The sequence below is a fragment of the Onychostruthus taczanowskii genome, unplaced genomic scaffold, assembly GCF_017590055.1.
Source record: "Onychostruthus taczanowskii isolate IOZ18803 unplaced genomic scaffold, ASM1759005v1 scaffold37, whole genome shotgun sequence".
In the NCBI taxonomy this organism is placed as follows: domain Eukaryota; kingdom Metazoa; phylum Chordata; class Aves; order Passeriformes; family Passeridae; genus Onychostruthus; species Onychostruthus taczanowskii.
In genome coordinates, this window is record NW_024501126.1 from 5,920,795 (window position 1) to 5,945,071 (window position 24,277).

The following is a 24,277-nucleotide window of genomic DNA, read 5'->3' on the forward strand; positions in this document are numbered from 1 at the left end:
TCTTTACAAGCACACCAGTGTTTACTCTTGCAGATGCTGCTCATGTAATTTGTTGCAGGAGACTCATTCCACTTGCCCTGTGCACTTTGCTCCAGGTCTTTGCAAAAGAGTAAAGATTTGGAAAAAAACCTGTTCATGTGAAGTAACTACTCCAGAAGACCTTTTTGAACTAGCACAAGCCTGAGGAAAAAAGTATTTAACTAATAAAACAAACTGCACATTCTATGGGTTCATTACAACAGAATTACGAGTACAAAGAAAGATGTTGTTCCATATTGCTACTGCACACACTTTAAAATAGTAGTAATTGTTTCATCTTTGGTCATGATAATTTTATGAAAAATAACTAGTTTGTCTACTCTCTTGCTAGTGGTACCTTTTTTAAATTTATTAAAAGAAGAGAACACTTGCCTGCCGCTGCAAATGACAAGAAAACAGGGACAACTGTTGTTTCCTCATCATCAAAAAAAGGCCACACTGTTGTGTATCACTAGTATCATGTAGACAAATGAGGAAAGAGAGCACCATGAATACCCCTGCAATGTAGCTCAGTGCCTCTTTATGTAATTCTTATTGACTTGTAAAAGCCAAACTCCTCAAACTAATGCAAAACATTTGAGAGGAAGATTGTTAGAGAAAAGAATACATAAAAAAGACTCTGTCACCACACCTACCAAAAAAATTTAGCTAAATTAAAAAACAAAAAAAGTCCCCCAAGCAGTTGTTTTCACTGTAGCGCATCCTGTTTCCTGTCAAATGCACAACACCCTCCTCAAACCTATACCTCTTTATAGAATAATATCTTTGAAATACATTGCTTAATCAGTATACCTTTAGAAAAACAATTTGCATATCAATCAGATACACAATTAGGTTAGAGCAATAGTTCAAAGATCACCTCACTAAACATTGTGATAAGACTGCAAGCTACAGATATTCTTCAGTGAAATAACCCAGCCTTCCACCATCAAGTCTCATCATTGGACCCAGAAATGCAGACTGTTTACTATGCAGCAGAGTAGCATATTCTAATTTGTATTTGTATAAAGTGAGAGTCAGCTTCAATTAAGAAAATGATTACCGAGTTCCTGCAACTTTTTTTTTAATACTGTCATTCATTTCTGCAGTGGCACGAATTTTAAGTTCTACAAGAGGCAGACAGCCATCAGCTGTCATTGACTAGCACAGTCAAAAATCAGTCTTTGAATTCATAGTGACAATCTGCCAAAAGACAGTTAATATCTGTAGCTAAGGGTGACAAGTCATAAAACAAGAATCTGTCATCAAAGCTATTTCCCCAGCACTTCTCAGAGAGCTGATATTTGTGATTTCAGCAAAGGAAGCACTGCTTCAAGAACACTGGTCAGAGTGAAGCCAGGAGCTTGTAACACCACCTTGGAACTCAATTATCACACTGTGGGCTCCTCTGCCTCTCACTGGGATGTAGAGCCACTGGACCTCAGCTCCCTGAGCAAGCACAGGCCAACCCAGCAGCACAATGCAGATGAGAACCACAGGCAACTTAGGGGTAGGAATAAAGCCAAATCAGCACAGACTAGGCCCAAGTTCCAATAAAATCTCAGCACTTTTTTTGAAATACCTTTTTTTTTTTTTTCTTGGCTATCCATTTTGCTCCTCAGCCTTTTTGATATCCTCCCAGGACACAGATTCCTACTTAAAGTTTCCTTCCACTTGTATCCTGTGCCTTGTTCCAGTCACTGAGAGAGCCTTTCCCTGTGCAGTGCTTGGAACATCCACTGAGCTCCAATCCTTAGACTGGCCATCAGAAACGAGGCAATAAAAGGAAGGATTCTCTACCTCAGACACACTACAAAGCCAGCAAAGTTTTCTTTTACTAAGTGAATGGAAAAAATGAAATGGTAATGTTTTTTTGCAAATAAAAGTCTGAAAAGTGAAAGAAGAAACAGAAGAGGTTTAATAAGGCAAAGGCATGAAGTGGAAGAAAATGATCCGGGAAAGCCCAGAAGTGTCAGCTAGGGCAGGAAAAGGAAATGCAGAAGGAAAAGCTGCAGCAAATAAGGGATCAATGCATACAGCCTTGCATTTCATCTTGTCTTTTCTCTCTACACAACACTTGCCTGCTCCTTTTCCAGTTGGTACTATTATTGGCAAACCAAACACATTTTCTTGGGGCCCAACAGACTGTCAACACCATCAACAACATAGAACACAAGCTGTTCTCTAGTAGAAATACAGTTTCAAGTGCTGAGAGTAATAGGAGCTCAGAACACAGCCTGTACAACAGGAGCATGTTCATTTTAAAAAACTACAGAGTTTCAAAATGGGATCAGGAAAACTTTCAAAAAATGGACCCAGTGATAGCTATAAAATATCTAGAAACTCCCATTTTTCAGTATGAAATTCAGGAACCTAAGCCTGAAACTGAAACAATGTTCTGGAAAAATCCCACCAGATGTTTGCTGTGGTCTTACCCTCTTCCTTGAGCCATGTGCTGTCTGCTCCTGACTAGGACCAGATGCTGGGCTGGATGCCCCTCTGATCAAGCACAGCCATGTTTCCATTTTCTGCTAAGGTCTGAGTCTCATACTGCAAGCTTTTCAGTCACAGAGAAAGTGAATTTTGAAATTTCACCAATGAGAATTAAGAATCTATGTCGGACCAGCTTCACAACTACAAGTAAAGTTGTGACTTAATTTGCATTAACAGTGTGCTGAAAGTTCATTATATAGAAAATACTCTTAAATTACAAAAGTGTGTGTTTTGAAAGCTGTCCAAAAAACTAAAAAAACCACCAAAAAAACCCATTTAGAAACATGGCTTGATTGAACTAAAAGCACAAGTTCAGGACTGGGAGAAGGTCAAATCGGGAAGATGTATAAAAGTTGCCTCAAGCATAGGCAAAGTTAATTGAAGCAGGTAAAAAAGAGGCAATAAGAAAGTAATCAAGTTTATCTGTTGCATTCTATGTAAATTGGGAAAAGGCAACACAGAGACTGGAGTCACATGTGTTGAATAATTAAAAAAGATCATCGCATCACAGATTATTACTGTAGCCATCTGGACATACTTTTTTATATTTGTAAACTGTACTAAAAAATGTGCCAGGATTTGTACATGGATGTAAAGAGAAACCAGAAGGAAGACAGTGATACAGCATTTTCACATAGCTGGGTTTTGGTTTTTTTTTAATTATATTCAACTTAAAACAGTTCTCTGTCATTTAGTGTATCACTGTATAAAAGTACTTTACAGTATTTAGCTTTCATAGAAACTTAATATAATACATTTTAAATGTGAATCAGCAATCTAAAGGACAATATTTTACTGTTAAAACAAAACTATTAGTGGGTATTCTGCACATTAATACTAGGCAAACTTCCAAAATAAAGATTATATTTAAGCAGTTACTACCTTAATGAACTGCTGGAAGAGCTCCAAAGTGTCATGAAATGACTATTGTGACAGCCTGCTTCAGTTAGCTAATAAAGACAACTTCATCTTCTTGCAGTGGGTTCAGTCCTGAAATTCCTTGGTACAGTTTTAAAGGACACTGGGTATTAAATGCAGCACTGGATATTATACACACTTCTCAGTAAATGCAGGGTGGTCACAACTAAGACAACCAAAATACAGTGGAGGAGAGCACAACTTTTATGGAAAAATCCACTCAGTCCCGTGGCATCTGCAAATGCATTTCAGACTCCCAGCTCCTCTCAACTCCCATCTAGTTACCAGATTTGTTTCTCTCCATCAATAACCAATATATTCTGCCTTCACAGCAACAGCTTAAGTGACAGCAAGGTTGAGCAGACTGATGTGAAGGACAAGGAGAGGTAAGGCAGCTCAGAGCTCCCATACCACATCTCTGCTACAGAACACTCCTGTTCCCCACCTATTCAGTTATGTTTAGCTTTTCTATCAAGGTAAGCATTCAAAACACATAGGCATCTCACTAGGCTTCTGGATTCTTCCACCAGTTCTTGGATAAGCAATAGAGTATCCAATGGGATAGGTGGCCTGAACCATCCAACGGTTCAGCCTGCACTGACTATGCAAATTAGTACAGATAATATACAATTAGTATCAGATAATGAAAGAATGGTTTTGGTTAAAAGTGACCTTAAAGATCATTTAGGTCCAACCCTGCTCATGGCATCCCAAGGCAGAGACACCTCCCACCACAGCAGATTGCATAAGGGGCAAATGGGCTGCTACTTCACTGTGTTACCCCTTAACACGATCACTGCAAAGATGATGATTTATGTAACTTAGACATCAACAAGATTTTTACCGCACACTTACAAAGATTTAGCACACACATAAAAGCATTGTTTAATGTTTCCTCTAATCCCATGATTAACTCCCATGACTATAAGCAAAGGGCATTCCACCAATCCAAACGACACTCTTCCACATCAGATCTTGCATATTAGATATCTCATTCAGTTAGAACTGCAACAGACAAACCAGACAGCTCCCCTCTGCATCAGTTCTGTCTTCTGAAGATGTTAATCACAAACATAGGGAACCCTGACAAAGCTATCAGAATCCTGGAATAAGAAGCCAGAAGGAAAAAATTTTGTTTCTGTTAGATCTTTCTGAAAGCTCATCCACATTTTTAGTTACTCACTAAATCCTGAAGTAAGATATTTTGAAGTTTCTGTGAAATATCAAGTTAATAAATCCTTTCCTGAAATAAACCACATAAAATTGAAAACAATGGAAGGCACAAAGATTTTCAAAGACCATTCTATAGCTCAAATATCCAAATGACCAAAGTTAAAAAAAAAGGCCAAATTTTTTATTACTACAATTCTTACACTCAAGACCCCATGTATTCACATACAGAGGTTTTACACATATGAGGAACATCCCTGCACATGCCTGAACCTTGTCAATACAAATTTGCTCATTTTTTACTAGATCCTAGACTATATCACAATACCAAAACAAAACAAAACAACCCAAAAAAAAAAAAAAAAAAAAAAAAAGAAAAAGAAAAGAAAAAGCAAAAAAAAAGGAAAAAGAAAAAAAGAAAGAGAGAGAAAAAAAGTTCTTCTAAAGAGAATAAACCATAACTTTATTTTCTTCCTTCAACACAATGGTTAAAAATTTAAGTTCTAGTTTTAAATCTGTTTAAAAGTAGTAAAACTTGATACAACAGAAATCATATACTATCTGGTGTAATGTTCTCAATGTGAAAAAACAAATAAGGAGATGTCAAATAGCCTAAAGTTAAATGAGGAATGAATGGCTCTTGGCATATTTGTTTCAATAAAGGAAAGCCTCTTGTGGGTTTTCTTCAGAGTATACATTGTCCTGCTCTGTGTATTTGTGTCTCAAAAATAATAAAATAAATACACTCTACTTTTTCCCAGCCTGAAAATTCTCTTATTTTATTTAGATTACTTTGATTTCCATGGTTTATCTAATTCCTAATGATGATGCTCTTTTTAATGATTTCCATTTACAAGCTTTCAGGAAAAAATCTATTCTGTAAAAAACCACAAAAACAAACTAACAATGTTGTGAAAATTCAATTTCTTTAGTGACATCTATCCCAATGGTTTCTCAGTGGCTGACAGCTTTCATCAGTCAGACTAAATCACATGAAGTGTCACTGATGTCTCCATCATATACGAAACCACTTTGGTAGCTTTGTAGCCATCATTTTTCATTTATCACTTTGGAATCTTATAAGCATACAGTATGTATGCACAGATTTCATACACTGAAACATAGCTCTGACTGCTCCTTTTGAGGAATCTACACTTCAGAGACCAAATGTGTCAAGGTCACCTTCAGCCTCTAAACAGAAACATATAGGATGATTGCATCTTTGCTTAGATTTTGCTAACAGTAAAGGCACAGATTCAGCTTTCTTGGGCTGGTTAGTTGGTATCCAATTCTTCTAGAACCCCCTCAACTGCTTAAAGGGAAACTTCCTGACCATTCTTTCATTTTATGCCAAGGCTGGTTGACATGCAGTCTCCAAGATCCTTAGTGCTGCCCAAGACTATCAAAATTATATATTATATATACACACCCCCACAATGCATACAGTAGGACTTGTATCCATCTTTGTGCTCCCCTACGTCCATCCGCCCTCAAACTCCTAGTCTCTGTAGACCTCAGTTCCTTTTCTTGCTAAGGTAACCAAAACATGCTGTCATCAGCAGAAGAGGGTATTCATGCAAACACCAATAAAATGCTAAAACACTACCTTTCCTTTCCTGCATTTGCTTTTATGTCTTTTCTTCACCTGACAGTGGTACTAAAAATGCTCTTACAATATTAAAATCTCACAGTCTCCATCTCTTCTCTTCTACTGTTAGCCTTTTGCAGTTAGAGTCTGTCTCCTTTATTTACTAAGTCTCTGCATTGATGTCATTCGCATATTACTACAGAAAGACATGTTGTTAAATCTACTTCCAGGACAACAGTCCAAGATCAAAGCTCTTGAAGGAATGCCAAAACAAAAAAAAAAGAAAAAAACACCAAACACACAAAAAGGAATCCTTGGAAATGGCGTGTACTAATGACACAAGGTAAAACACAAGTATAATAAAATAGTTTACAAAGAAAACCTTCCCTTTGGCTGCGGGTGTGGTGTCAAAAAGTCAGAGTAGAAAAGTGTCACTTTATGCAGCAGTGGTGCAAATAGATACAAGTATCACAGGTATGAGAAGGGTTTATGGAATCTACTGTTGGTTCAAAATAAAAAGCCCAGAGGGAAAACGCTGAGGATGAAATGCCTTTCCACTGGGTACTTTATGCAATAATACAATACAGGATTTGGTCTAGAGAAGGTCAAAAAGAAAAGGGACTGGACACACAAAAAACCCCGCACCAAAACCAAACAAGGAATCTTGCATATATTGTAGGCATCTGGCCAAGTAAAAGTTGGCAATTTCTGGCAGTGTTAGGAAATGTGTAACTTGAGCAGACAGACATTTAACATGACAATGATACTCAACTTACCAAAGAGTAACACCAAACTTCCTAGCATGATCTAGTTGCTATGCTCTATCCCTGCATGCTTCCCTCAAGAGAGAGGATGGGACTCTCTCTGAGGTGCACACTTTGGATACAGGAACAAATTCCCCCCATCCTTTCATACGTGGCTCTTTCTCCTGTTACATGCCACTTTCACCACGATGCTGATGGGACAGTTGCAGAGCAATCTAGCAGAAATCCTAAATTGCTAATGTCACCATGATGCATTCTGTTTCTTTCACTACAGCCTTACCAATTTCTACAACAAATAATACAGCCGTACACAAAAACCTCTTCTACAGAAGACATTCCAGGCAGAGTTCATAGCTCTGATTTTTTAAAAGACTCTAACCTGTATTTACGCTGTAATAAACACATCATATAGGAAGATGTTGAAAACAGAAATTGAAACACGTTGCTTTTACTGTAAAAAATCTTTGCAAACCTTCAGTGCTCTGTAAACAATAAATAACTGAAACAGAGGTCATCTCATCAGGTTAACCATGAGCCATGCTGCCAAGATAGAGAGTCTGCTCCAGCTAGGCTGTGCTAGCTAGTACATGGATTAACAGGTATTTCAATTTCCAGGGCTGTCAATCTTGCATGTTTTCCAGCACTGGATTTCACCACATTTTATAAAGATACAATCTGAATCCGAGTGAAAAATAATTTAAACTGCTTCAGCAGTGTTGCCAAAAGGGCTTCCAGAGCAAACAGATTATACATATTTTAATGCACACACTGCGAGTATAAAAATTTCTGTCATGTGAAAAAAAGAGAAAATATATATATATATAAATCCACCCAACTTGGATCAACAGAATCAGCTCAAAAGGTCTAAAAACAGTGCCCTTTTCTACAAATTCTTATGACATTTTCAATCATCATGACAAGAGAAAGCATCCCATGAGACTTTAGACAAATGAGAGATATCTGGAATAATTAAAGGTAGAAAGCATCTCTATTGCAAGGAGTGTGACCTGAAGGAGGGCAATTGTGCCAGTGGGAGGGAGCTGAATCTTATCCCTAACTAGAATTTTAAACATAAGAAAAAAACAGGGAGATTAAAATTATAAATCAAAGACCATTTAGTTTCCTACCAGGTGTTAAAACCCTGCTTCTAGATGCCATTAATCTCAGAGATTTAACTGGCTTTAATGGGAAGAGTCTCATTCTCTGCAGCAAGAAACAAAGGGTTTTCCATTAGGCACAGTGACCTCATCCATCCCTCCCTGATCCTTCTTCACCTCATATGCAGATTCAAGCACAGCCCAATTCATCACTTCGGTACAAAGCTGTTTGCAGCTCAGTGATCTGCAGTGATGTCACACACCAGGCACAAAACTCCTAAGAGAGAATGAAGCTCCTTCTACTCTGAAGTTGTTGTTGCTGCTTTGAAGCAATGCAGATTTCTTGTAACAAAGAGCAACTATCACTAAGGAGATTTTCATTGTTATGTTTCATTTGTTAAAATTCCAGAGGTCCTGCACAGAGGGAAACACTCATCACTACACACACGGCTACAAGGAAGACACCAGAACAGCCAGAAGCCCAAGAAAGAGCTTTTCTTGCTAAATGAATGAGGCCAAAGAATTAGGTGGGTGGAGAAATGGCTTACCTAAGCACTACTTTAAATTGGTAATGACTTATATTATATAATTCTTCTTTTTCCCCTTTTAACTGCTCTTATTCTGCAATTCCCATCCATCCATATCTAAACCCACACCTTTGTATCCCCTCTTCCCAAGAAAAATACTCTTTCCTCAGGACTGTACATTACTATTTGAAATTTTCGTATCATTTCTGTTTTTGCAAGTCTTGGCCATGTTACTTAGAAATTATCAGTCTCCATTTCAGCTTCTTTAGATTAATTTTTGCTACTGTTTTAACAAAATTCATTTTTACTGAGAGCAACTAACCTCTCTGACCTAATGAAAAAGAAAACTATTTTGCCCTTTGGAAATTTTGATTTTAAGTCCCATTGGACAACTTCCTAGAGGAAGCACACATACTGGTACAGGAAGTTGGAATACTCTTTAATACTTGCATAGATCCATCCATCTCACATGCATAAAGCACTTATGGAAAAACCAAGCACACTGTTGCTTTCATTCCCAGTATCTGCTCCTCTCTAAGGTCCTAAAATTCTGTTAATTCTTCAGATCTTTATTCAGTAGTTGCTCAACTTTGTTTACATCTTTTCATTCAATTCCTTAAGATCAATTTTCCTACTTTCCTCTAGTTTTCTCCCATGACTATCTTCCTTCCAGTAACCTTATATGTTCCAGCCATTTAAGCTGCTATCATTATGAAATGCTGTCACTTTTAGCCTTTCCCCTTTGATGATGATAATATAACTCCAACACTTTGCTTCTCAAGCTAATTTGCAAACACAAAAGTATCTCCAAATTTATCAGTGTTTTCTCATTCTCTTTGTACTTCCTTTAGGCTTTGCCAATTCATCTTGCTTATCTCTTCCCTTGAAGTTTACTGTCCCTACCCCAAAATGGGTGTCACTAGAACTCACCGATTGAGGAAAGGTCTTCTGGTAATTCCTCACTCCCTGACAGGCACTACAGACTGTACAGGGAACAGGGTAAACAGAAAACGGAGATTTTTGGACTAAGAATTGAACTCTCAAAGAAACAGCTTGAACATATTAAAACAAATTTAATTGTAATTTATCAAGTGCCAAAATAAGATTAAAAGCATTCATCTTAAAATGAGGGAAAAGGCTCCAAGCTCTGTGGGAGACCTCAAATTACATAACAGCTTAGGATTTTTTTAAAATAGTGTTAGTAACAGACTTCTCTTCTGGGACTGCACCCTGCAACCTTACTGTTTATGAAATAGCATTGAAGAACCACCACAATGGGTCAGGCTAGCTGTTTAGCCCAACTGAAATGTCAAAACCAACCCAGGCAAAATATCCAGCCTGACCTACTACTCTGTCTTTAGACGCAGCTAAAAGCAGATATTTAGAGCAGCCACATACAAAAATTCTCTTTCACTCTTCCCAAAACACTTCATACTTTCTATAATTTGCAGCTCAGTAAATTTCTTACCTTTGCTTATCAACTCTTTTTTTTTTTTATCTTCTTCCACCTCCTTTTCCATATTTGTTCAGAAGCACTTTATACCCATGCAGCACACACAGCATGATGTGGCAAAGGATTTCAGAACTGACACACTACGCAAAAAAAAAAAATCAAAACCAAACCAAAACACTTCTTTTCCTAGCTTTAAAACTGTTCCCTGCCTGTTTCACCTCATCTCTTTTCTAGTATAAAATTAGGTGGCACTGAGTATTCACTTCCCATCCACACACACCTCACAGCTCCTATGATTTTGTAAACACCTAGCATTAGCACCTGGCCATTCTCTCTTTTCCAGTCTGGAAACTCTCATCTAGTTAGTTGTTCTTGTATGGATGCTGCTCCAAAGATGTCTTCTGCATTCTGCTGCCCTTCTTCATTTTGTTGCATTTCTCTGAAACTTTTCCTGCTCTACTCCACTTGTTCTGAGATGAGGAGACCAGGACAGCACACCATCTTTAAGACACAAACCCTTGACAGATTTAGAAAGTGGTCTAATATTTCAATTTTTCTCCTTTCAGAGTAATTGCTTCCCAATTGCTACTAAAATATAGAGCTGTTTTTCCAATAAATTTTCAATAAATTGCTGCTTATAGTCCCAAGACCTCAAGCTAACTCAAAATACTTTAATATAACTGATACTGAATTTCTTCCATTTTGTGTTTGCATAATGGCCAAAAAAGGCTTTTGCATTTGTTTCAGTCTGTCCCCGTTCTGTTTACTTTCTTTTGTCCTGTAAACTTAAGTCTCAGAAACAAACCTTGTCATCACATTTTCGTCCCAAGTCACTTACAAATATGAAAATACCCCTAGGAACTCACGGAGCTATCTGTGGGAATCAACTGGTGATTTCCAACACACTTTTTCCTGAAATTTTTCCCTTACCATTTAAACAATTACTAACACAGTTAATAAGTTAATAACACAGTCCTCCTTAACTTGTGCCTGTTTAGTTCCTTTAAAAAATTTCAAGAGAACTTTGAATATGAAATAAATTTTCATCATTTAAGTAGAACAATACATCCAGTGATGTCTTTGACTTGCATGCCAGTTTTCTCCTTCAAAGACCACAGGCCATTTCTGTGATTTGACTTCAAATCACAAAAATGCCGGCTACATAAGATCTCTGGGAGTCCTCCAGTCAGACAGTCTGGCTAGCCATTAAAAGCCACAGAAGATCAGGCCATCCATAGCACTGTACAACTCAGACTTGAAAGCTCCACTGGGAGAGGTGCCACCCCCACCACAGACCCATGTTTTTTTCAGTGCTGTACTATACTCCTCTACACTCCTACGAAGAAAGGTTTACCTACAATGTCCAATCAGAACATTTCAATTTGCAATCTGTGTACGTTAACCTCCTGCTATTGGTTTGCCATAACTAGGAACGTTGGCACCATCATCTTTGTAAACATCCTTCAAGTAGTTGAAGGCTAATATTAACCAGTTCACCAGGTCTTAAACATCCTCTTAATCAGGATTTATTCAAAAACATCAATCCTTTCTCAGTATCTCCACTGTAATACTCAACGTTCTTTCGAAAACAGAGATGCTAATCTAATTTTGTAATTAATCCACTCAGTTTAAACAGGAGACCCCCTGGTTTTTAGACTCCCTGTGTCCACATGAATGCTTTCTGAAATATGGTATGAAATCAGACATCTTCAAGTACTCAACTGGCAAGACACTTAAAAGCAAGGGGCTGCATGCCACAGTCAGTAGCTGTTCTATTTCATTCTACCATTTCGCACTTCCTAAAACAACTGGCTAAACTACATCTGAACCTGCTAAATTGAGAACATTAAATTTGCTCCAGAAAGGCAATCTCCTAAAACTCCCATAAGAAGGTTTCCAAAACAGGAACTACCCCACACTTTTCAGCGGTGAGCACATACACACAAGAATTACTCAGTTTTCTGCCATGGCTTTATCTTGGATCATTCCTGCCATAGAGTCATTATACACAGGCCACAGAGTCTCCAGCTGTCCTCCTGCTCTTGGCGTGGTTAAAAAAATAAAAAAAAAGCATTCATTAACTTTCTCTTTAGCCCGATAGCAAAATGTTTTGGTTTTATTTCCTTCTTTAAACACAGACACAGCTTTTTTTAAGATGTCCTCTTACTTTTAATAGTCTCTTCTACCTGGTAATTTAGCTATACAGGCTTCCTTTTCCTAAGACATTTTTAGACTAATTAGCTATACAGGCTTCCTTTTCCTAAGACATTTTTAGACTAAGTGTGGAGCCTCCAAAACAGTATCTTGAAATAGTCACCTACAAACATGGTACTCTTTCAGTGTCACTTTAAACAAACATGCCCATTTTTACATTGTTTTCCTTTTTGAGGTTGAGCTTAATTCAAGAGAGGTAAAAAGAGAGGAGAATTGCAGGTTCTTTTTCTTTCTCTCCTCCCACTTCCATTTGTTGAATTTCCTTAGTTTAGGGAAAAGAGAAAGGCAGAACAACTGTAATGGTCTACAAAGTCACATCAGAAGTCTTTTTTCCAGACATCATCTCTCCATGACATTATCATCTACTGACTGAGCAAAATACAGTCTCTTACCCACCTTTTAGTCACCATCCCTCTGTAATCATGTACTGCCTCTGTTCAGTGTTTATGCAGAGCCAAAGTGGGATCCTGGGTCTACCTTGGAGGCTCCTAGGAGTTAAGGAAACACAGAAGACAGATAATAGGTATTGAGGAGGCAACTCATCAGCAATTCTCAGACATTTATTGCAGACATAAAACATGTGTCTCAAGTCAATAAATTAGAAATGTAAGGCACTTTACACAGTGTGAACAAGAGCCAAATAGAAAGAGACAGGAAAAAAAATCGATTTTTAAAACACCTGGCAACTTGGGATGAGAATCAGAAAAGGAATACTTGCTGCAAAATTATCAAAATCCATGAGACATGAATTTGAGAAAAATCCTTACTATAAAATTTTGCCTTGGTGCCTTAATACCACTAAAATGAAACACGTCTAATACACGGACTTAAATTTGTCCCTGAGTAAAAACCATAACAAAATTCAGGTGGGTAAAACTTCAGTATTCTTCCACCTTTCCATAAAACAAAGTTCAAAAGAAAAATGTAGTTATCCTCTAATATCTCAAAATAATACAAAAGGCATTTTCAAGAGAGTGATGCATCATTACGCACATTTCAAGACATTAACCCATCTTGTAGGAATGACAAATACAAGACAAATATTCAAAAAATTATCTTGCTTTTTTAAATTATTGAATCAAAGAAAGTACTGCTAATCAATCACGTGATATCTCTATTTGAAACAGCAAGACAGGAATCACATAGCAGTTTCCTGCTCTCAACACCTCAAGAAAAAGGCACTTCAGAAGAAAAAACAGTAGTACTCTGTCCAATTAAAGCATTCATTTCCTAGATTGAAAACGTCTACAGAACAGAACAAATACACCAGCAATCAACAGCTCACCCTTGAACCTAAACAGAGACGTGAGGAAAAAAGGAGTCATTGTTCCACTCTATTTACTCGCTATATGAAATGACTGTACTAGATGACTGGAAGTGTTTGTGATTTTTTTCCAAAGCTTTCCTGACCTATGAAGGTCTCAGGAAGTCTGCCAAATGCATAACCATAGAAATGTTTGGAAAGATCACACGAACAAGAACTTCTCCCCGGATGGCCAACAAAGGTTGAGATTTATGTTTACCACTTCAAAATTTCTCAAGAATCCCATTCTCCCTATCATCAAGTACTTCAGATTATAATTTACATATTTTCTCCTAAATTAGGTATTTATCTCATTTATATTATATGTGCACATATACACACCCCTCCATGAAATTCAGTGATGTCAAACTCTGTTGTAGAAGTTGCCAAAAGCAGATTTAGATGGTGTTCTCCAAGGCACAGGGATCAAGCAAAGCTAAAGGATAGAAAGTCACTTTCAATTTCATAGTCCAAGGTGGTAGGAGAAGCTTATATTTTCAACAAGACATTGCATCACCTTTTTTTTGCCTCTCACTTTTCAGAAAGGCAAGGACAAATTTAAAACTTGGAAGAGGACCAAATTCTGCTTTTTATACTACTATGTACCAGAGAATACTCAAACACCTCAGCACTCAAACTACCCATCACCAGTGCATGTTGATGACAAACTACTCTGAGACGTTCAGTCTGTCAAATAATTAATTATAACTGTTACCATGCAGTAAGTTTTACAGACAACTACAAGCAACCCATCTCCAAGATGCAGTGTGCTAGTGATTTATGTATGCACTCACTACACCAGAATGAGCAGCTGAATTATTAGACTTTGAAACATTACAAAGAAGGCTGTATACCTCAATTTTCCTAAACAAGCTTAACACTACTAGTGCTTTCTGTAAGCACCTGAACCTGCTCACTTCATGATTCTTATTTCTACATAAACATATCAGATTTTATTCAATCAAAATAAAAAGGTTACTTTTATTCTAATCACAAAAATTACCTAAACAAAACTGGAAAGCAGGATATGAACCCATCTTATTGATTTAGGGAAAACATGCACTCACACAAAAACTTATACGTAAAAGTTAGATTTCTACAGATTCACGTCTTTCTTTCCTTACACTTCTTCATATGGCAGCTCTGCTGCTCCTGTGACTGTGGCAGCACTCTAGTCAAGTACAATACAGTACATGCTGTGGGTTGGATAACACCAGAAACCACCCTGAGTATTCGCTTATTTAAGCTAAAATTAAGCTAATTCAGTCTACACAGCCCACAACAAACCAGTCCTACAGAAACTGTAAATAAAGCCACCAAAATTAGAAGTCTAACTGCAAAAAAATCCCCCATCAATTATTTTACTGGAAGGTATGCAGTCATGTTTTAGCTTACTTTTGCTTTGGTTTAGCATCTGTTGCTAACTAGAGTGGCTTTGCGTCATGCCTCTGTCTCCCACTCTTTCCTTTCAAAATGACTTCTGGAATGGATGATCAATTTCAGTCTAACAGAAAAACTTTTATGGAAATGGCCAGGAAAAGCAACAGACAAACTCACTTCACAAACAGCTGTTTGTACCTACTCTCAATGACAAACACAGGTACACAAGAGGGGAATTCAGCCATGGTACGTTTTATTTCCCAGAAGCCCACTAATTTAAAAGAATGGGGCAGTGAGGGGACTTCTGCAAATGGATGAAAATAGACAGAGGTGTATACTAGTGGAAGGTTTCAAGACATCATCACAAGATTTAAAGCAGGACACAGGGGAGTGCTGGTTCTTGCTGCTGAGAGGATCCGCTACACGAGGCACTGGTACGAGCAAGCAGTGTGATTGAATATGGCAGGGGCACCACGGAGAGCACACACGCAGTTACCACCTCTGCTGTTACACAGGTGCAGACACTGTGCTCACATCTGTCTGCTACACCTGAAAAGATATTTGGCTCCACATAGAACTGAGCAAAGAAACAATCACAGCACACCTAGACACCGTGGCTCGTCTGCACGCCGAGGCTTCCCGCTTCTGGGCAGCTGCATGGCACTGCTCAGGCAGTGTGCCACAGCAGAACCTCACCTCACCCAGACCGCTGGGAGCTTGTCCAGGCACTCAGGATCTTCACAAAACACCTAATGACAACGCCTGCTCACCTCACAAGACAAAAAAGGACAATGAGTGGGATGAGAACATGCCAGCCCCACATCATTTCACCACCCAGCCTTGGCTTTTACTCCACAAAGTTAGCAACCTGTGTAGTAATCACATATCCTCCAAACAGAGAGACATAGCTATCCCAAGGTTTTCCTAAGAAGCAGTGAGAAGCTGTGGAAAACTTAGAGAAAAGAATTAAAACAATATCTATCTCTCTTTCTATAACCACGGTTTATAGAACTATAATTCTCCAAAGTGTACTAGGACTACACTACAGTTCACCAATAGTGGTACAGGTTTTTACTTTAAGACGAATCAAGTCTCACCTTAGCGAGTCACATTATAAAACACACGCTATTTTTCATTGAATCCTTCTGATTCACCTTCTAAAGACTATAGTAATTTCTTCCTGTCCCTAACTCAACAATATCAAACCTGAGTTAAGGAAAATGCTCCAAGTGACTGTGGATGATGTCAGTGAAGCTAAAGTAGAAGTGTTAGGGACACAAGATAGATGGGGCTTTTCCAGACTTCAGTGTTCACACCATCTATGCACAGGAGAACTAAACAAATATAAGTAAACTTCACTCACTAATTAAAATACTACTGAACACATTATTTGCTTTTGTTGATATCTGGCAAGAAAGAAAATCTTGTCAAAACTGAAAATGTATCAAAACTGAGAAAAGGAGAGGAAAGCAAGAGTAAGAATAAAAGGATAAAAACATTTTCCTTCCTGTTCCCCTCCTCCAAAACATGCCTGCATTATGCAAATATATCTTACTTTCAGGAATCAATCAAGGATGAATGGTTGCAACTGCAATCCACTACCTTGTGTTCCTTCTACAAATACTAACATTTCTCCTTATGATTTATGTTAGCAAATATTACTACTTATCTTTCTCTCTTCATGCTGAAGAGGTCCTTGCATAAGGAAAAAGATCTCATTAAATCTAGCTTATTTGCTTGACTAAAGAATGCACATAGAAAGATGGCAATTATTGAGCAGAATCTAGGCATAAGAAACATTAAAGAAATAGGAATTGCCTTCTTATAAATCTGCATTTTGTTTATATGCTTTCCAAATCACAATATTGAGGAGAATAAAACCAAAATAAAATAAATGTAGGGATTTTTAGGGAGGAAAAAGCAGAACAAATGAAAAATCAATAGCATCCTTGAGCATGTCCCAGTTGCCACTGCTTAAGACACAGAACCAGCCCATAGGAATGCATCCCAAACAGACAGACACCTGCAAACACACACTGCGGAGCAGAAGCTCAATGTACATCTCAATGCTATGCCTGCCCCTGATTCACATGCAGGGCTGGGAAACTTCCAGGTCCTGACACATGTGTCTTCAGGTTCAACTCAGAAATTACATCCAGTCAAAACAGGAGCGGTACCTGGACTCTCTTAAGTTCCAGCTTTAGTCTCACCTTGGTGAGCACAAGCTCCCAGGCATGAACAGCTGTGGACATGTGCACACACACACCACATAAGCAGTAGATCTGATTCATCCTGAGTTTGTCGGGCTGACTCCATAGGCAAGGTAAAGTCAAAATAATCAGAACAGACTCTTTTAGGCCAAAATAGAAGAAATGCAGAGACTGGAGTGCCAGGACAGGAAACATATTGCTAGCAGGAAATCGCAGACCAGAGTATGTGAAGTCACCAGTCAGCCAGAGTTCTCTGGATGAAAGTTGCAAAACAGAATGACATGAAATTTATCTGGTTTTGCTGGGATTTGACTAATAATAACTCATTTAAAGCCACTGAACTTGCCCTGCTACTTGTTTTAACTCCACTGAGGTCAAAGTGACCGGACCTGTTAATGTTCATTTAGCCTTTTAACTAACCACCACAGATTTATAGTCCAAGAGCAGCAGCACTTAGTTCTTCCAAAAACCCCACCATGATCCCAAAATAGTCATTTTTAAAGTATAATACATTATTAAGACTGCTGACAGAACAAACAGTATTACCTTGTTTAAAATCGTAGAGATGGAGAAAAACAGTAATAAAAGAGAAATTATTGTGGTCTTGCTCCCACTGAAGTAATGTTTTTCATGAAGACTTCAAAGAGCACGGAAAACATGGCCTTTATCCAACTTTCTGCAAATTACACAACTGAGTAATTTTATTTAAAATAAATCACTTCTGATACAACTCTGTTCTCTTTGAGTCTGGCAGCAAAACTTCTGAAAATCTTTATTCTTGAGTGTGACGCCATTTATCCTTATGCTTCTCTGGTCTTTTACTGAAGTCTATAATGCTCTGTTGCCACTGGTATTTGCTGCCTAATATGTCTCCAAACTTTTACATGGTTTTCTGAACCTGAATTTCACTGGTCTGATGATCCAGGCAGACTTTTCCAGTTCCAGGATACTGAGAAGTATAACACCTTTCAGTACCTTTCAGCCAAACAGTGTTAGTACTGAGGACATAAAAGGCCAGGTGCATCATGACCTGAGAAATCAACTTCATAATGCAAGTCAAAGAAAAGAATTCTTGAACACCATAGCATATGTATACAAAATTTGGTTCTGTGCATATCTCTAAAAGACTTAGATAAAAATAAATATTTCTAGCATTTTTGGGTGTCCTTAAGATGAAACTCAACAGATGTAATGTGTTTGGTTTGGGGGTTTTTTTGTTCATTTTGGTTTGGTTTTGTGTGCTTGTTTGCGTGCACATGCATTTGAATATTGCAGAAGGATACCATGCAATGGTCTTCTTAAGAAATCTCCTTTCTTCCCCAAAATGCAGCACTGTACTGCTTCTATCTCTTCTACCATTTTCACCTGTAATATAAATAGTCTCAGCATCACTCCACCCACCCTGACAGGAGCACAACTATTCTTGGAATAAAACAACATCCCTTTTCTGGAATTCTTCAAAGTAATTTCATGTCTTAACTGATTATCTGATGTAAGTGACATGCTGGTAGCTGATGCTAGCATGTAAATCTTAAATTTCATTCATCATCATGTTTTTCAAAATCTATGAAAATTTGGGGAAAAGCAGCAAAACTGAGTTCCCTGTAATTTAGTCTGCATGAAACAGCTGCTTCCTTTCTTTCATGAACCAGTACATGGCTCTTTTATTTTCCAAATGTGGCAAGTAAGCTAAGAAAGATAAAACCAAAACTATGGGTATCATGGAAGATCAGTCCTTAGCAAATGCATCTTTAAATATATATCACTGGCAAAAGCCAGTGAGCCTTTTCATTTCAGTTTTTAAAAATTCGAATGAAGCTTAGATGACAGACACCTCCTAGAGAAAAAAAAAAAGTTCACAAGCCCCAGGGAAGTCCTAGATTTTATTTACTATTCTGAAATACATTTGCTGTACTGCAGGATACCAGCTGATATGTTTTCTGTAGCATAATTAATTCAGAGACATCTGCTTGGTAGTAGACCAAGGATGAAGCTTGGGGTTACGAGACCTGGATTATAGTTCTCGCTCAGGAACAGATTTGTGGTGTATCTTTGAGAACCTTGATCTGACCCCATTTCACCATTATAAAATGTGAAGACATCTTTTAATATAACCCACGTTTGTTAAACAAAATGCAAGTTTTTATACATCTCAGTGAACTGCACTGGAAACACTGCAGTTCCAATTAAGACTGAACTCCTGAGGATAGTGACAATTACAGGAAACCTTTATAGTTGTGTTCTCTCAGTCAGAGAGCCCAGCTGCCTTCTGGAGAAACAGGACTGAACAGATTCATGTAGGTACTGCAGATGCCAAATAATAACAAAAAGGCTAATCCTGAATATTGCAGCTGCTGATAATGTTCACTGCTTAACAATGCAGAAAGTATTACACTCACTATTGCTTACAGCATGCATTGCTACACAGAAGGAAAAAAAAAAAAGCAGTGGTATGTAGTCTGGGAGAATCCAAGATGATAGTCTGAAAAGGAAAATCCAACTCAGTGCATATAGCCTGAGGTTATTGGAAAAGTGTCTGCTAATATGCAGCAGACTCCCATAATTGTGCAGCTGAAGTAATAATATCCCAACAAAATGCAATTACAATCCACAGTGTTTAAAAACTCTGCCAGTTTTTACACGCCGGTTTATTCCAAAAGCTGGTTTATCCACTTTGTCAGTCTAAGTGTTCCAAAATTATTTAAAGAAATTGTATCCATTCCATTTTAAATACAGGAGATCATATTAAATCCTAGATAAGTCTATTCATTTTATTCGTTATGTATCAGGGAAAAAATTTACTTGTAATCTGCTTTCTGAAATGGGGAGAGACTTCTTAAACCTCACAGGAAGGGGGGCTGGGGTGGGGAAGGGAGTGTGTGTGTACATTGGTTGGTACAACTCATCAACAAAGTTTATACCATTTAGGTTCCCAGCCCAAATATATTAAAATCATTTATGATATGAGAGAGAAGTAACAACAATTTCTTTGTCTACAGTGCTTTCATATTCTATGTTATTTTTTATTTCTGGCTTTGATTGTTCTCCTTCAGTGATGGATGCTTTCCCTTCTTCCATCTCAGCATGCATGAGAGAAAGACAAAACTTAACATGTCCATCACTGGAGCCAGAACACACAGCACACTCCATCTGGTACCATAAATCCCAAAGTGATAGATGCTCCCTGCTTCTCCCAGCAACATTCTTAGCTCTTCTACTCTCTCTTCAGCATGAAGCTGAATGCTGTGGAGTTTAGGGTTCATTTTTTTTAGGTGACTGTAGAGATAGCAAAAATATGGTTGTTGTGATGTGGACATATTCCAAGCCTTGCCTGAAATATTCTTACCAGGGCCAAATGTTTTCCCCATCAGCAATGAAAGCATGCAATGCTTTGGTATTCTTCTAGCAGCCTATCCCTCCCTTTGCCACCCAACATGCACGCAAGCTCCCATCTCCCTGGCTGCTCACCGTGCTGAAGAACTCACAAATGCCTCAGGCTAAGCAAACAGAAAGAGGTAAACACTTCAGTCCTGGGCACCATCCCAGGGGGGGCACACACAATAATTTCCAAGATCCTCAACAGATTTTTTTTCTTGTGTTCAGTACTAACAAGATTAAGGAAGAAGAGTTTCAATATACAAGTAGGATTCCTGTCAAGGCTATGATTACAATGTCTAGTTCATCGTAAGCCATTGCTGAAAACAAACACCTTCCATGCTTTGCTGTGCACTGGGATTAAAATAGCAGGCAAGAGATCCCAGAATTGCCCAGCACTGTACCCACAGTGAACTTCCTTTCACAACTCTTCTTCCTCCTGTATCTGCAATCCACAGAATCTATACTTATTTTCAATTAACTTATTACATCCACACTAAGTAGAGCATGAAGTACAGGATTCCGCATTCACCTCAGGCAGCTGAGAAAGAACACCTGGATCTGATTTTGGTTCCTGTATCTCAAGTTTGTTTGAGATTCCATTTTCATACAAAACACAACACAAAAGAGAGAAGGAGATTTTGGTAGCTGGAGCTGGGGTTCATCTGGAGTTCTGGTACTCAAGCTTTGGGAGAACTTATGCAGGACAGTAAGCAGAGGCACAGGCACATTGTCCTGAGGCACATTTATTAAAATGCAGTGTTAATTTCAGTATTAGATATTGGTTCTCATTATCTTTGACAATTCACCAAGCAACACTTACAATTTTGATGTTAATTCACAATGTAATGGGATGAATCAGTAATATATACAACTAACTGCAGTAAACTCACCAATTAACAGAAAACTCCTATTAAAAACACCATTAGGAATGTCCAAGAATTTGAATTGTGAAACAAAGATTTTGCTTACTAGGACAGAATAGCAGGAGGCATGTCCTGTTTAAATTTATCTGCAAGGATTTGTATGATTCCATTGTATCTCATCTCTTGTAATTATATATGAAGAAAGAGATATTTGCTTTAGAACATCTGCACCAGAGCAAGCCACTAAAATTTTCCTAGAATGACTGCGGGAAATAAATAGTACAAACAAGCAGAAGAAACATCAAAGACACACCCAAACTTCATATGGAAATCCTGATTTTAAGACTGGTACTCCCTCCAGAAATACAAACAATCTGCTGGAAAAGCTGCCATATTCTGAAGTTCTCATCATCTTTCAAAGGTAAGATAACTTGAAACAATGCAAAAAAGCAAAGAGAAGCCGCACCGCGGATAAATTTGTGAGATAACCACACTTTGTCTAAATAAGCTTCAAACTCTACCACAGACTAAATACATATAGCTGGTGCCCATGATGCAATTGTCAGGGCTTTTACCCACAACTTATTTTCCCACTTTCTACCCCAAGGTCTGAATTTCTCCAAAACAAATTAATTTGGCTCTCACATTACGTCGTGCTGGAGGCACTATTGATACAAAAAGATCACAAATGAAAATTAGACCACACAGAAGGGTATACTACATTTTCCCATATAAACACAATGTTAAAATGGGATTTAAACAGTGCAACAGGATTTTAAAAACACATAACATGTTGAAAAAAATTGTATTACCTTACCATCACCACAGATGAGACAAAATTGAACAAAAATGTGTAAGCATGTGGGAGACATTCTGCCATCATGACACCACACAGTCAGTGCTGGCCCAGAAATACACATCACTTTGCAAATCAGGAGGCGCCTCTGGTTCTCTCACTCAGAAACTCTGAGCAATAGTAAAGGCCCCAGATAAACAAAATTCTAACTTAAACTTCTTCCTTTTAGCCACAGGAAAAAGGACTTAATGCAAAGGGAACATTTATTTTCAAACATGCAACCTTGACTTACTGAAAATGTGAGCATCCTAGCAGGGCACTCAGCAGATACTCTGGCAGAAGCTTCTTTGCTCTGCTCTGTCTTAATCAACTTAAAATTATGCAACTGTTTGAACTGGTCTGAGGACTACATTTTATTGTTAATAAAAGAGTCTTTTCTTCACCAAAATCAATCTATTAGGGGAAAAAAAAAAAAAGGAATTTTTTTTTATGGGTGTCATGGCAACAATATCCCCACCTTCAGTTCTGTTAATTTCTCATACCCCTTCTCCTTTCTAGGTGGTGGAAAAGAAACTAAAACACAGTTTATTGTTGCCCTCCACTGCCAGTCAAAAATAAAGCTAAAAGATGCCTTTTGCTTTTGCTTGTGTCCACACATTTCTATGGTTTCCTTAATCTATTAAGATTCAAGTCATATTCTTAACTGTGTTACATCTGGAGAACTTGGTCTTTGAGAGATCAAATACACCTCCCCAGCTGCCCAAAATTAGGCTCCGAATTCAGAAAAAACATTATTCTTTATACAGTTTTAACCTACGTTACAGTCCCTCCTCATTATCTGAAAAACCCTCTTAAGGTCATGGTTCAGATGCAGCATTTGAAGAAAATTTTCTCTACCAAGAAATAGATCTTGTGCACTGCTTTGTGTGCTACAACTGGGAAATACTGGGAAAAAATGGGAAAGGTTTTTCTATTTCCTTGTTGGAACACACTTTTCCCCAGAACACCTATGGGCCTTGTACTTCACGGCTGAAGCCTCAAAGTTTGTAAAGCAAATCAGACAGTCAAAGTGTTTTGGGATGCAGTGCAGGGCAGCTCTCAAGGCAGAGACCAAACATCAGGGAAAAATAAAAGATGAGCACTCTGCTTTTACTTTATTTTTACACATCTTGTTATGGCAAGCTGGTGATATGCAGCTGTTAGAATGCAGCTCATAGGCACAAAACACAAAGCAGTACCTACCCTCCTGTAGCTCAGTAATTCCTTTGTCCTCCTATCCACCAAAGGGCAGCACAGAAAAATACTAAGAATGACTAAGAATTAAAGACTCCAATAAACACTTCTTGATAAACCAGTTTTAGGTTACAGGCTGCCTTGCTTTTTTACAAAGTGTAAGGATCATCTACTTTTTTATCAGGTAGTCAAGAAAACACCTCATTTTCACATATAGAGCATTAATGGGAAAGAACTGCATAGTCTGTAAACACAAAAGCAGAGCCCACTCGAGAGGCAAAAATTAAGGCAGAGAAGAGGGGGAAATCAGGATTCAGTAACTGAAGGAAATCAAAATTAATACTGAAATGGAAAGGAGTCATTGAGTGGGAGGTTAATAAACTCAGCATCAAGAATCTTGTTCTTGTTTAGACATTCTTACATGTTTAAAACCACCACAGGAGGCAGTGCTACTTGCCATTTCCTGCCAAAGTTCCAATTCATGCCTCATTTCTGCCTATCTTGAAACATCTCTAAATCAGAAAAGTCACTACAGAAAATAGTTCTGGATGGGTAGCCTATGTGCAGTATGGTTTCCTGTTTGTTTTTTTTTTAGATACAGTAGAATCTGCTTCAATTTTTAATAGAAGATCTATCACCGGGTTTTAAGATTTCTGTTGGGTTTTTTTCAGGTTCCGAGCTTGGCTTGCGGTTTGCAAGTTAAAATCAGTTTTCTAAATAAAAGCTAAAATTAATAAAAGGAAGCTCAATAATAAAATTACAGTTATCATAATATCTTCCCGATGTCCTATTCAGTGACACCTTTAGAAATGTCAAAGTCTTTTGACAGCAATATGGCAAAACTAGCAAAGCTCATTTTCAAGGTATCTTAT

The 24,277-nt window shown here is 37.9% G+C and overlaps 1 protein-coding gene across 2 annotated transcripts in view; it reads right to left on the reverse strand.

Moving 5' to 3' along the window:
- Positions 1–24,277, reverse strand: part of SEMA5A (semaphorin 5A) — a 318,052-nt gene that overhangs the window by 222,844 nt on the left and 70,931 nt on the right. For both annotated transcript variants that reach the window (XM_041411823.1, XM_041411824.1), the window contains one exon: positions 12,639–12,730. The gene's annotated coding sequence lies outside the window, so the exon portion shown is untranslated. The remainder of the gene's footprint in view (positions 1–12,638; positions 12,731–24,277) is intronic.